Source organism: Protopterus annectens, chromosome 16.part0 (genome assembly GCF_019279795.1).
Source record: "Protopterus annectens isolate FY-2018-M chromosome 16.part0, PAN1.0, whole genome shotgun sequence".
Lineage (NCBI taxonomy): Eukaryota > Metazoa > Chordata > Ceratodontiformes > Protopteridae > Protopterus > Protopterus annectens.
Window position 1 is genome coordinate 4,080,923 of NC_056750.1, and position 13,260 is coordinate 4,094,182.

Genomic DNA, 13,260 nt, shown 5'->3' on the forward strand with positions numbered 1-13,260 from the left:
ATGTTAGTTTGGGAATGTTTACTTTTGGCCTTGGCCCATGGATGAATTTACATTACCAATCCAATGTTAGTTAGGAATGTTTACTATCAGCCTTCTATCTGTAGGAGACATAGTGGCCAGCTTGGGGATGAATATGCAATTTCACATCCAATGGTCAAGGTTAGATTTGAATAGGGTTTGGGATGGACTCTGCTTCACATGAATGGCGACCCTATTCCAGATCATGGGGATCCTTTTAGTCACACATCTGTATCACCAGCATATTCTACTTATGTTGCAAGCAAAGTTTAAATACCTGGAACTAGTGTTTCTGATGCTGCTTGTTTTGTAGATGTGTAGAAGCTGCATCAGGAATGGCTCCAAGGATGCTTTATATGTGAAGTACAGATCGCCTGTCAACAACCTGTAAAATACCAAGTATATAGAATGGGTTTTAAGGCAACATGTATAAGACAGTTGTTAAAACCCTGAATTCTCTTGGTGAGGAACCTCTGTGGGCATTCCAACTGTTGCATATGCCTAGTCAGGTACATGCTGTAGGGGGCATGGTACTCAGTGATGAGTCTGATAAAGGATGAGTTAGGGGGCATAGTATTCAGTGATGGGTCTGATAAGGGATGAGTGGGAGTGGTACTATGACTTCCTTGGACCTGCATGTTATACTCTTACTTATAAATTGGGCAGCATAGAATGATTTTCTTACTACTTTGGTTATGTGTTGGTCAAATGCCAGATTACTGTCTACATATGTTCTCAGATCCCTTACTACTGAGTCAGTTCTTGGAGGTGCCTTATCAATGGAGTAATTTGGCTGGAAAGATGCTTTCCCAAAAGGCACTACAATGAACTTCTTTGCATTAAGTTTTAATCCATGGCTTTGGCACCAGTCATTTGTCTGTGTCACACCTCTTGCAGGATGTTAGTATCGGGGGGATTTATTACAGCTCCCAGTTTGCAGTCATCTGTGATCTTGTTGAGCCAGAGGCCCTTGACATTAGCCTTGACTTCCAAGAAATAGATGTCATACAGAAGTGGGCCCAGCTTGAAGCCCTGTGGTACTCCACTGGTGATCTGTCTATTGGTGGAAGTGGTCTCAACAATCCTAACTTCTTGAGGCCTACCTGCCAGCCAACAGGCAATACAGCAAATTTGTGTAGGGATTTATGCCTAGTTCATGGAGTTTGTCTACAATACCTGACTGGGGTATTGCATCAAATGCCTTAGCCAGGTCTAGGTAGGTGGTATGCATCCTTTTCCCTGCATCCATTTTATTGGTTACCTTCTCAAAGAAGTCTACCAGATTAAATAGGCATGACCTTCCTTTGACAAAACCAAACTGGCATGGGTCCAGTGTCCATAGGATGCCATTGTCTTTGTTAATCATTTCCATGATAATTAATTCAATGGTTTGTCTGTTAGACTAGTCAGACTAATGGGCTCATAGCTTCTGGGGTCAGTTGATGGGCCACTCTTGTGAAGGGGGAAAACTGTCGTCATCCTCCATTCACTTGGTATGTAGCCTGTTTTGAGGCTGTAGTTTAAAAATGACTCAAATAGTCCTTATATGTCATGTTTACGGCTATTTAGGAGGCAGTCTAGGATGATACTGTGCTCCATGAAAGCTATGTTTTTAGTTGTAGTGACCACCACTATGCCCTGTTCCCCGCTGGGGGTGGGGGGTTATGCTGGCAGGGGGTTTCACAGGGGATGGCAGGGAGGCAGTGGGTGGTAAAGTTTGAGCTGAATTTGTAGCACATTATTGTGTGTTACCTTTGAGGTTTGAGACAGATGTAGAAGGATTTGTGGTTGTCTTTAGCCTGAGAAGCTATCTTGATCTTGTAATTGGCCTTGTTGAATTTAATTAGTCCTCTTCGTTTCCTGTTTAGTTTTATTTATGAACTCTTGTCATTATAAGAATTGCTCTTTCTGACTTTAGCCATGACCTTTTTCCTTTTGTTATACACCCCATTATGATTAGGATTCCACCAGTGTGATTTGTTTTTGGGGATTGATTTGAACTTACTTCTTGTAGCTACTGCAGCCTCTATGCAACCATTTACATGTTTGTACAGTGTTTCTGTGAATAATACTGCATAAAGTGCTGCGAACTCCGTGTTGGACAAGGCATTGAATTTTGACAAACTGTTGCTTAATAGGATATAATTCACTTTAGAATAGTTTCTAACTATAATGGGTTTTGATGGACCTTCCAATTTGATTTTTATTTCTAATGAGACAGCTTTGTGATTTTACATGACAAGGGAGGACGTGGCATAGGTGAGGGAAGCAGCACCTTCCCATATTGGTCAGAACAAGGTCCAGTATGTCGGAACCTCTGGCTGAAGTGCGCACTAACTGATCAAGGGCATTGGTGTTAAAGGTCAGAAAACACTGTGCCTGCAAGATGGCAGTAGTGTAGGTTTCCAAGTCTATAGAGGGGTACATAAAATATCCCAAGAATAGCATGTTTAGTTGGATGGAAAGTGCCTGTAGCAGGTCTACACAAGTTGTGGGATTCTTGAGACATGGATGGCAACATACAGCTTGGTAAGATACTTCAAGGGACTATCTAAGGTGATTCGCATGTGGATGAATTCTATGGTATCATCCTGTTTAACCAACTTTGGAGGTATAATTGTTGCTAATGTAGACTGAGACACCTCCACCTTTAGTCCCAGTTTGAGGCTAATGGCCTAAGTATGTGGAAAACACTGTAGCCATCTACTGCCAAATTAGTTTCTGCATCTTTAAACCATATACCAGTAATAGATTCATAGGTTCATACTAGGCTATCTGCCCTAGGGCGTTTATAAGCCTAGCCAGAGTGTGTTTGGCTATCTCCACCCATTTTAAATCAATTTTACTATGCCCTTTTTCGAGGTTAGTATACTGTGCCTCTGTCTAACAGTGACACAGAAGTGATACCCAGGGTAAACCTACGATCTCCCATCCACTCATCAAGATTCCTCTTGAAGAGAGTCAATGAGGGACTCTGCCTAACCTGGACTGGGATTTTATTCCAGAGTGAAGGGAGCCACTGGGTTATGAATCTGTCCCTCCAGCATGTCCTATTTATTTCAGTGCTGAGGTTCATGCCTCTCGAGCGCGTAGCTCGATGGGATTTGGATTTTCTGAGGTGCAGCATGTTCATTAATTCCGGGTTGGACATGGCTTTATGCGTTAGGCACAGATCGCCTCTGAGCAGGCGGTATGCCACTGAGTAGAGCTGGAGTTTCTTTAACCGGGCAGCATATGGCATCTGTTTGAGCCCTTTGATCCTCTTGGTGAAGTACTTTTGGGGTCTTTCCAGTTGCTGCAGGTGTCTGGTAAGATACATCCCAAAAGGGGCATTGTACTCAATTATGGGCCTGATGAGGGATGAGTAAAGAGGCACGATGACCTCCCCTGATCTAGATGTGAATCCCTTCATGATTAGGTGGGCTATATAAAATGTTTTTCTAACCACTTTGGCCACGTGGTTGTCAAATGAGAGATTGCTATCAACTTGGGTCCCCAGGTCCCTAATTACTTCTTCCATACTTAATGGATTACCACCTATGTGTTAATTTGTGGGCACTTTGTTTTTGCCAAAGGGGATGACTATACATTTTTTGGTGTTTAGCTTGAGGCCATGGCTCTGGCACCAGTTGTCTGTTTCTATGAGGCCCTTTTGGAGGATGCTTGTGTCAGCTGGAGAGTCAATTATAGCACCCAGTTTGCAGTCATCTGTGAACTTGGTCAGCCACAGTCCTTCTGTGTTGGCCTGTACCTCCGAGAAATATATACCGAACAGGAGAGGTCCCAGGACTGAGCCTTGTGGGATGCCACTTGTAACTGGTTTGGAGTCTGACATGGCTCCAGAAATTCTAACCATATGGGTTCTGTCCTTGAGCCAGTTTGCAACCCATCTAGTGACATAGGGGTTTATATTTAAGCTGGTGAGCTTATCTATAATGCCCGAGTGGGGTATTGTATCGAAGGCTTTTGCGAGGTCCAGGTAGGCTGTGTGGACCACCTTCCCCTTGTCAATGGCCTTGGTGACTGTTTCAAAGAAATCGACCAGGTTTAAGATGCAGGATCTGCCCTTAACAAAGCCAAACTGGGTAGAATCCAGTGTCTGTAGGTCCCCAGTATATTTTTTTATGAGGTCCATGATGATCCTTTCCATAGCTTTGCAGACCAAGCTAGTCAGGCTTATGGGGCGATAGTTTCCAGGATCCATTGAGGCACCACCTTTGTGGAGAGGGACCACTGTTGTTGTATGCCACTCTTTGGGTACATATCCTGTGGTAAAGGCTGAGATTGAACAGTAGTTTTATATTTGGGTTTAGCTCTTCTTGGAGTTCATGTAGGACGCAGCCCGGGACACCGTCTGGTCCCATTGATGCTGTGTTTTTTGCTTTGGAGAGGGTGGCTCTTACCTGAGCATCTGAGATGTCAGGGGGGGGCAGCACTCTGCTGGGATAGATATTTGCCCCTTTTGGTGGGGGGGGGTTTGCGCTGAACCTGTCAGCTAGGATGTTGGCAATGTCTGTGGGTTGGGTGTATTTTTTGTCATTTTGGACTAATTCTGAGCATATCTGGGAATTCCCACCCAGGTTCCTAACATAACTAAAAAAAGCCTTGTGATTATCCTTAGTGTCCTGTGCAATTTTTCTCTCGAAGCTGGCCTTAGACGATTTTATGAGTGCCCGTAGTTTTTTGCTAACACTGATCAGAGATGCCTTCCCTTTTTGGGATTTTGTTCTATCATGTAGTAGCATCCTCCTTCTATTGCATAGTTTGTTTAATAGCACAGATGTCTATATTCTCCAGAAGGACAACAGCTTCTAGGTTGTAAAGTTTCTTGTTAAGGCTGCTAGCAGTAACACCATCATGTTCCTTTGGGTTTTATTTGCTACATCGGTAGGTTTATCACTTTGGCATTTTCTAAAAAAGACACTAAGGGCTGAATAAAATTTTAGCCAAAATCCAGAAAAGCAGGGAGGACTGGAGTAGGTCATCTTTTGGCAAACCAATGTGGTCTGCAGGTAATCTTTGCCAAACCTATGTGGTCTGTTAACCACATCCACTCAGGCTGACTGATTTTCAATCCCTCTGGAGTGACACCAGAAACTAAGCTGTTGACGTTAATCATTTTGTTCATAATGTGGCATCATCCTTGGTGAAGGTAGATATTGCTCACTGCAAGGCATATACTAGTCAGATAATATTCAAAGAGGTCTATAATCTTTGTCTTCATATAATCCAGAGAGATACAGTTACGCTCAACATGGACTATGATAAAATTGTACTGGTACCTGTACTGCAATGACTTGAGTGCATGTGTAACTTGGTGTATCCTAGCTCGAGATTAGCAACTAACTAATCTCCTTGTCCAGTCTGTTAAGTGAGGTATCAGTTTCTCATACAACAGAGTCCCCTGTGATAAGGATCCTGGGCAGATTGCTTGCCTTATGGGTTTTGTTTTTGGAGGACCATTGGATGTAAGCTTATGCACTGTGTTTGATGTTGCTTTTTGGTGTGTGCTTTAGAGATTGCCGAGGACAGACATTGTTGTTTGCAGGCTTAGGAGGTTTTTGAGGTTTGGGGAAGTTGCTTTCAAGTGTTTCAGCATAAGATCGATATGCATGTGTGGATACTATGTGTGGCATGTGTACTGTGTGTGTGTTCTTCGCAACCTTGTTTGTATGTGAGATTTTGTGTATATACATCTCTCACATACTGTGTTGGTTTCTTTACGGATTAAAAGGTTGTCAGTGAACATGAGACAATTGCTGCATTGTCTCACAATGCCCATATCTATTAAGCTAGCTATGGCAACATTTGGAAATTGCATATCCATGTTGTCCAAGCCTCTATTAGCATGGACTATTAAAGTTTGAGGACTAGTTTTTACAGAGATCTTCTAGAGTAGTCTCATGGGTTAGGGACCAGAGTTGAATAGTGCTAGGATATGCTATTAACGATATCTGACATGCAAATTAGCTGCTCTGATCTAACTGCAGGTTATAGTCCTAGTAATACTTTTATAGATTAACTGCTGTGTTTTCCAACTAAGATAGATCACACACGCCACCACCTACCGCCACTAGATGGGACATCCCAGTTCCCTTAATGTAAAAGCACAAAAAAGATTGCTTGAGATTGTATGCAACCACAAAACAAGTTGTTGCAAATCAAAAGAAAACAATATTCTAAATCAAATTTTGCCTGTTTCAAGTGTGTGGGTGAGTTTCTACTTTGGGTATGGGTCTGCTTTTTTATAAGGCATTGCATGATTTTCTTCCTTTAGTAAATGGAAGATAAAAGTAGCTTTCTGGTATTTGGGGAGGTTTCAGGGACTTTTCTAGAGTTACATGAGGATGATGTTGGTGCGAGTCTGAAAACCTGTGCTGCAAGGAAGTCCAACCATTAAATCACCTGAGATGGGGCGTGGCCAAGGATGAACACAGGATAGCAGCAGATTTCTTCAGCTCCACCAACATAACTACACTGACAGGAAATTATTACTTCAAAATTCAACTAATGTAATAATTTTCTTTCTAAAAACATTTGGAATATCAGTATCTTGAATAATATCTAAAAAAGAAAGAAAATTTAAATAATTTTCCTGTCAGAAATCTTCTTGGAAATTTCTCTTTCATCACCTCTGTTCAGAATGAGTTGCAGTAAGGCTAACAGTCAGGATTCCAGCATCAAGAAAGAGCTTCAGTGTTTACTATCAACTATTCAGCAACTAACAACTAAAATGGACAGACTGGATGTTAAAATTGATAACTTTATAGAGAAAACCACAAAACAAATGGATTTGTTACATCAAGATTTACAACATCAGAAAGCTCAGATTACAGGTATAGAAGAGACACTTAATGATATGGACAACAGAATTCAGGAAGAAGAAATTAACATTGAGTTCTTATTGAAACAGAACACACACTTCAATCCAAACTAGATGACTTGGAAAACAGATCCAGACGCAATAATATAAGGATTTTTGGACTGCCAGAAAATATAGAAGGTAACAACATTACATCCTTTTTAAATACTTGGCTTCCCAAAACTTTAGATCTGTCAGAAGCATTTTCTTTTGGTATCTAATTCTAATATAAATAAAAAGGATCCTAGATCAGTTATTGTAAGATTTTTATCATCTTATGACAAGGAGATGGTATTAAAATCTGCATGGGCTAAAGCACCTATAAAAATTAATGAGGCAACTGTGCGTTTTGACAATGACTATTCTTCCTTGGTAATAACAAAAAGAAAAGTTTTTCTGCCATTAATAAGAGAGCTTAAGAAAGCACAGTTCAAAACTCATCTTTTATTTCCTTCCAAACTAAAAATCTTTTTACCAGATGGCCCTAGAATTTTTTAGACTTGGACTCTGCTTTGCTGTATATTAAAAAAAATAAAATATTAGATAAAATAGAAGATATGGAATGGGCAAGTCCTTCGCTAAAGAGAATGGCAACAGGAACTTCTTGGAAGACTTCAGAGAAGCAAAAAAGACTAGAAAACAAATAACATGTTTTATATTTCTTTGAACTCTTTAATTACAGTTACTACATTTACATCAAAGCCACAAATATCTTAAGGATTTATTCAAAGTTATTTTTTTGTGTGCAAAGAACTGAATTTTGTTTTATAAATAATCAAACTTCCTGAGGAACAAATAACCTGATATGAATCAACTTGTTTCTCTTTGTGATAAAGAGACCTAAGGTTAGTAATTTGATACATTTCCTTTCTCTTCTTGTTTTAAATAATGGCACTCTCTTTAAACTAAACATTTAGTGAAGGGTGGGGGAGGGCAGGGAGAGGGGTTAGATGAAAAATAGGAAATAAGGGGAAAAATAATTTATTATTTCTTTAAAATTATTTATGCTGTTTAAATACTGTTGCTATATATTATACCATGACTTAATTGCTTAATACATGATTTCAAATATGTCATGATATAATTGCAGTTAACTAGAACTAAAGTAATTGAAAGTAATATGTCTCATGTTCTACTTTATTAAAACAAACAGCAAGTAAAATATCTTTGTAGATACTCTTTGTAGGTCCTTTTTTTTCTCTCTCTCTCTCATTTATAAAGTTATATGCTTCTGATAATACTGATATGTGTATGTAATAAGCTCTGAATGAGAAAATGAAATGGGGCATATAAAAATAAGTTGTGTTTATGTTAAACAACTGAAGGCTTGGTTTCACTGTCATAGAGACTGTAATGACTTGTAAAGTGCTTCGAGAAGGTTTTGCACTGTTTAGATCCATTTGTATTACAAAATGAATGTCAGTCACTTACTTTTATTAAAATTCCCACCAGAATGTTATGGGAGACAATCTGGGATGTGGGTTTCCTCGTGAATAGTGTCCTCGAGTCGTTTTAAAAGCTTCAACATTCAAAAAACACGCAGAAAAGCTGAAAGCAGCCATTTTGAACTTTGACCCCTGATTTCACACTGACACATCGCAAATTCAAGAAGTAAACTGTTTCAGGAAGTAGAACTGCTGTAAATGCGGTTTTGTGATGAAAAACGAACTTTATGACATCTAAATGTGAGTTTTTCTTTATAATAACTTACTTATTTAAGATGTAACTTATAAAATATAAATGTTATGATTTTAAGTGACTTAATATGCCATAGTAAACAAATGAGATATTTTAGAAGGCATAGAAGGTAAAACTCATGCACACTTGTTTTTGAAAGCTTATATGACTGCTGCACTTTAATGCATATAGATGCTTACGATTTAAAGATATGTAATGTTATAAATCATTTGCCTTGACTAACAGACAAGTATATGTATCATTATGATTATATATCAGAAGAAATTGTCATGTGACATTTTAAAGCTGCAGTTCAGATATATAAAATACAGATGGCTATCATCACAATGATTTATGTATAACTAGGGATCAATATTGCTGTGTAGTATGTTCTTTTAACTTATACATGGGAATAATTATTTTATTTAATTGGCAATAATAAATATGAGAAGGAAGCTTCTGGTGCAAGTAATTTAAAGTTTTAAAGCTATTAACTGTATTGCTATGGCAGAAAGTGGGAATACCCTAATATAAGTAATGTCTGAGTCATAATAGCCTAAGATAATAAATGTTATTGAATTCAAATGAGCATAAACATATAATAAGAACTTATTCTTACAAACTTTTATTAAACTACCATATGGATCATTCCCCCTTTTTTTTTCTCTCTCTCTCTCTTCTTTGCTCCCATTACCAAGATTGTTAGAATGCTATTTTGATTATGAGTTTATTATATAGAATAGATGTACATAGCAATATTAATTGTTTCTAAATGTTTTATATGAAGCCGTTACATAAATTGTTTAGCCTTGTTATAGTAGATAATCAAATTAAATGAGGTTAACTTTAGTTAATAATAGTTAGTATCAAATTAATTTGGTGACAGCTGAAGTACTGCTGCTTAGGATAGGAGGATAACTTTAGTGGTATTTGCTACTCGAAGTTGGAGTTTTCAACTCCAGGCTGGGTGCACTGTTTAATCCAAACATTATTTTCACCTGATTATTGTTGTGTGTATATAGTTTTGACATCCACATCACATTTTATAAACTCATTGTCACTACAAAGTGAAAATTACACAAAATTTCATAAGATTTTCATTAAATACAGCTATAATTAATAGAACACCTAAAGGAGGAGACATAATACTTATTTTAGTAAATGTTATTCTGATTATATGTTTTATATGTTTATAAAAGTTAAATGGCATCTCTAAAAGGAATTTCTTTAAACATTAATGGATTGAATAACCCATGTAAAAGGGCAAGTTTAATGAGATATATTAATTTGCATAGAGCCAATTTAATATTCCTTCAAGAAACACATCTCCTGAAAAAGGATATAGATAAATTAGCCACTAATAAATATACAGTCTTGGTTAGCTCAGAAGACACACAGAAAAAAAGAGGAGTGGCTATCTTATGGAACAAAAATATGCCCATACCTAAAACTATTAAGTCTTATAAAGATGATAAAGGAATGTTCTGTATGGTTACAATACAGATTAATGGGAAAATATATACATTAATCAATGTATATTGGATACCAGGAATTGGCATTAATACAGTGAAACACCATCTCAATAAGATTATATCATTTTCTATAGGAGATATTATTTTAGCAGGTGATTTTAATTGTATCCTGCATGAAAAAGATACTACTACTATAGGAAAAAGGAAAATTACATCTAATGCAAAACATTTAAAGGATTTTATTAATTTATATCATTTGAATGATATTAATAATCAGATAGATTCTAAATCATTACCATACACTTATTTTCTAATAGATATAAAACTTATTCAAGAATAGATAGAGTCTTTATTTCTAACCAACTGGTAACAGACTTAATTAATTCCAAGATAATTTCATGTCCTATATCAGATCATAATTCAATTGTCTTTGAATTTATGGTAAAGAGTACTTATAATGTTCAGATCAAAAGAATACCAGCATACTTAACTCAACTAAAGGACTATAAAGACTATATACTTACTGAAGTGCAACATTTCTTAGACTTAAACACTACACCTGATGTCTCCATTATTCATATTTGGGATGCTCTAAAATCATATTTATATGGACAAAGTATCAGATGGTATAATAATAAAAGGAAATCTTGGGACAAGGAATTAATAGATATTCAAAGCAAATTAGACTCATATAAACATAATAATAAAGAAAATATTATGGACAAAAAAGTCATTGAGGAAATAAATAAATTAAATGAGAAATACAAAGAAATTTTAAGCCATAAAGTCAAAATAACAATAAATATAAGTTTTTGTCTTACTCAATAAGTCCCAAATACTTACATAGACTTAAAAATAAAACAAAAAGGCTGAATAAACAAAATCACATCAAAGAAATTTTCTCTCCAGGGAAAAAGAAGAATGTTACTAGTTTACCAAAAATATTAGATGAATTTAGAAATCACTTTCATAAAATTAACCACAATAACATTAATATGGATTCTAAAGATAAAATAAAGAAATTTATAACTACAAACATGAACAAAAAACTTAACAGACTAAATTAATAGATAAAAATATTTCATATACAGAGGTTATTACACAAATTAACAAACTTAAATCAAAGCACCTGGTAATGATGGTATTATACCAGAGATTTATAAAATTCTTCCTAAGAGTACTTACTCATTAATACATAGGGTTTTCATTTCAGCTCAAAATGAGTTATCAACTCCCCCATCCTGGCAATACACATTTATTTCACCAATTTTAAAACCCAATAAAGACCCAACCAGATGCACTTCATATAGACCTATTTCATTACTTAATGTTGACTATAAAATGTTCATGAATATTTTTGCTGACAGATTAAAGACAATCATTCTGGGTATAATAGATATAGATCAGACAGGCTTTATTATAAATAGAAATACTTTTGATAATATAAGGAGAACTTTAACGCTAATTGATTATGCAAACAGGAAAAAGAAAGACTTAACACTTATTAGTCTTGATATAAGTTCAGCATTTGACTCAGTAAGTTGGGACTACTTGTTTATCTTATTGAAGTGTACAAATTTCTCTGATGCATTTGTGAATTTAATTGAACATCTATATAAAGGAGCATTGGCTTACATTAAGATAGGAACATATGTCTCACAAAAAATACCCATATTAAAAGGTACAAAACAAGAGTGTCCACTTTCACCACTATTATGTACTTTAATAATGGAGCCTTGGGCTAATTTGATTAGAAACAGCACTGATATAGAAGGATTTAATATAGATGAAAATACAATATCTAAAATTCAACTTTTTGCAGATGATGTTCTAATTACGTCAGCAGGAACTAATTCTTCTATGCAGTCATTATTTGATAAAATGACAGATTTTAAAAATATCTCTGGTTTGATATTTAATGAAGAAAAAACTAAAATATTACCAATATACACACAATAAAATGTCCTCACTAATGATTTTCACAAATATATACCCAACTCAGGTCAGATAACTTACTTAGGCATAATATTAACTAAAGATATTAAATCCATTATACATAATAATTATAGTAACTGTCTTCATAATATACAAAATCTTTTCAATAGCTGGAACAATATGTTTTTTACCATGGATGAGAGACTCACAATTATTAAAATGATAATATTCCCCAAGATATTATACTTAATACAATCAATAATACTCCCACCTACAAAAATAATTATTAAGAAATTTAATTCACAAATGTTAAATTTCTTATGGGCACCTAATAGACCTAGGATTGCATTAAAGAAACATACTAATAGTTGGTCTCAAGGGGGCATTTCATTTCCAGACTTTAATTTATATGCTATCTCTTCTATTATAAAAGTTATTACTTTGTTAATAGATCAGTCATATGTTGCAAAATGGAAGGAATATTGGGAACTAATTAGCATTCACTTCATGAAAATATCATTAATACACAAAAATACTATTGTAAATAACCCCATGTTATGGTTACTAAAAGAATTTTGTACCTCATCTATTACACCAAAATATATAGCTAGTTACCCATTAAATATTATTATTAGATATCGTAACTTTATATTTATGCATCCTAAATATAAGGAATGGAATTTTATCCTATTCCCTATAATGTATACACAAGGTATTCTTTTATCATCCACCTCTGAAAGAATTCTTCTAGTCACAGAGAATGATTTAAAGTATTGGTATCAGTTGCTGTCTGACAATAAAGTAAAAAAATTAGACTTCTTAAAGCAAGAATTTGATTTGAGAGAAACATGTTGGTTAGAGATTCAGACTTTTAGACAACATCTTATTAATAAACTTGATTTAATGTCTTTAACAGTTAAAGAATCTGTCCCAATTCTGATTGATTACTTGATATTAAATTTACAACATAGGGTTTCTAATAAAGGTAAGCTCTCACACATACATAAAATTATTAGAGAAGAAACACATTACAGTTCAGATACTTATTGGAATTATTTCATTTCCATTAATGGTGAATCACCAAAACAACAAGATAAACAATATATATTGGAATCTGCTTATAAAACTACTTCTTCCATTAATTGGAGACTTTTTACTTGGAAATTTTTACATAGATCTTTCTATACACCTTTAATGATGAATAAAATAAACAATAAAGACAACTTATGTAAGAGATGTAATGTAGAAATAAATGCTGATTGGGCACATATGTTTTATGACTGTATAAAATTGAAG

General features: G+C 35.4%; 1 long non-coding RNA gene across 1 annotated transcript in view; it reads left to right on the plus strand.

The window, feature by feature from the left end:
* Positions 1 to 13,260, plus strand: part of LOC122790801 — a 1,149,194-nt gene that overhangs the window by 1,043,693 nt on the left and 92,241 nt on the right. The gene's annotated exons all lie outside the window — the stretch shown is intronic.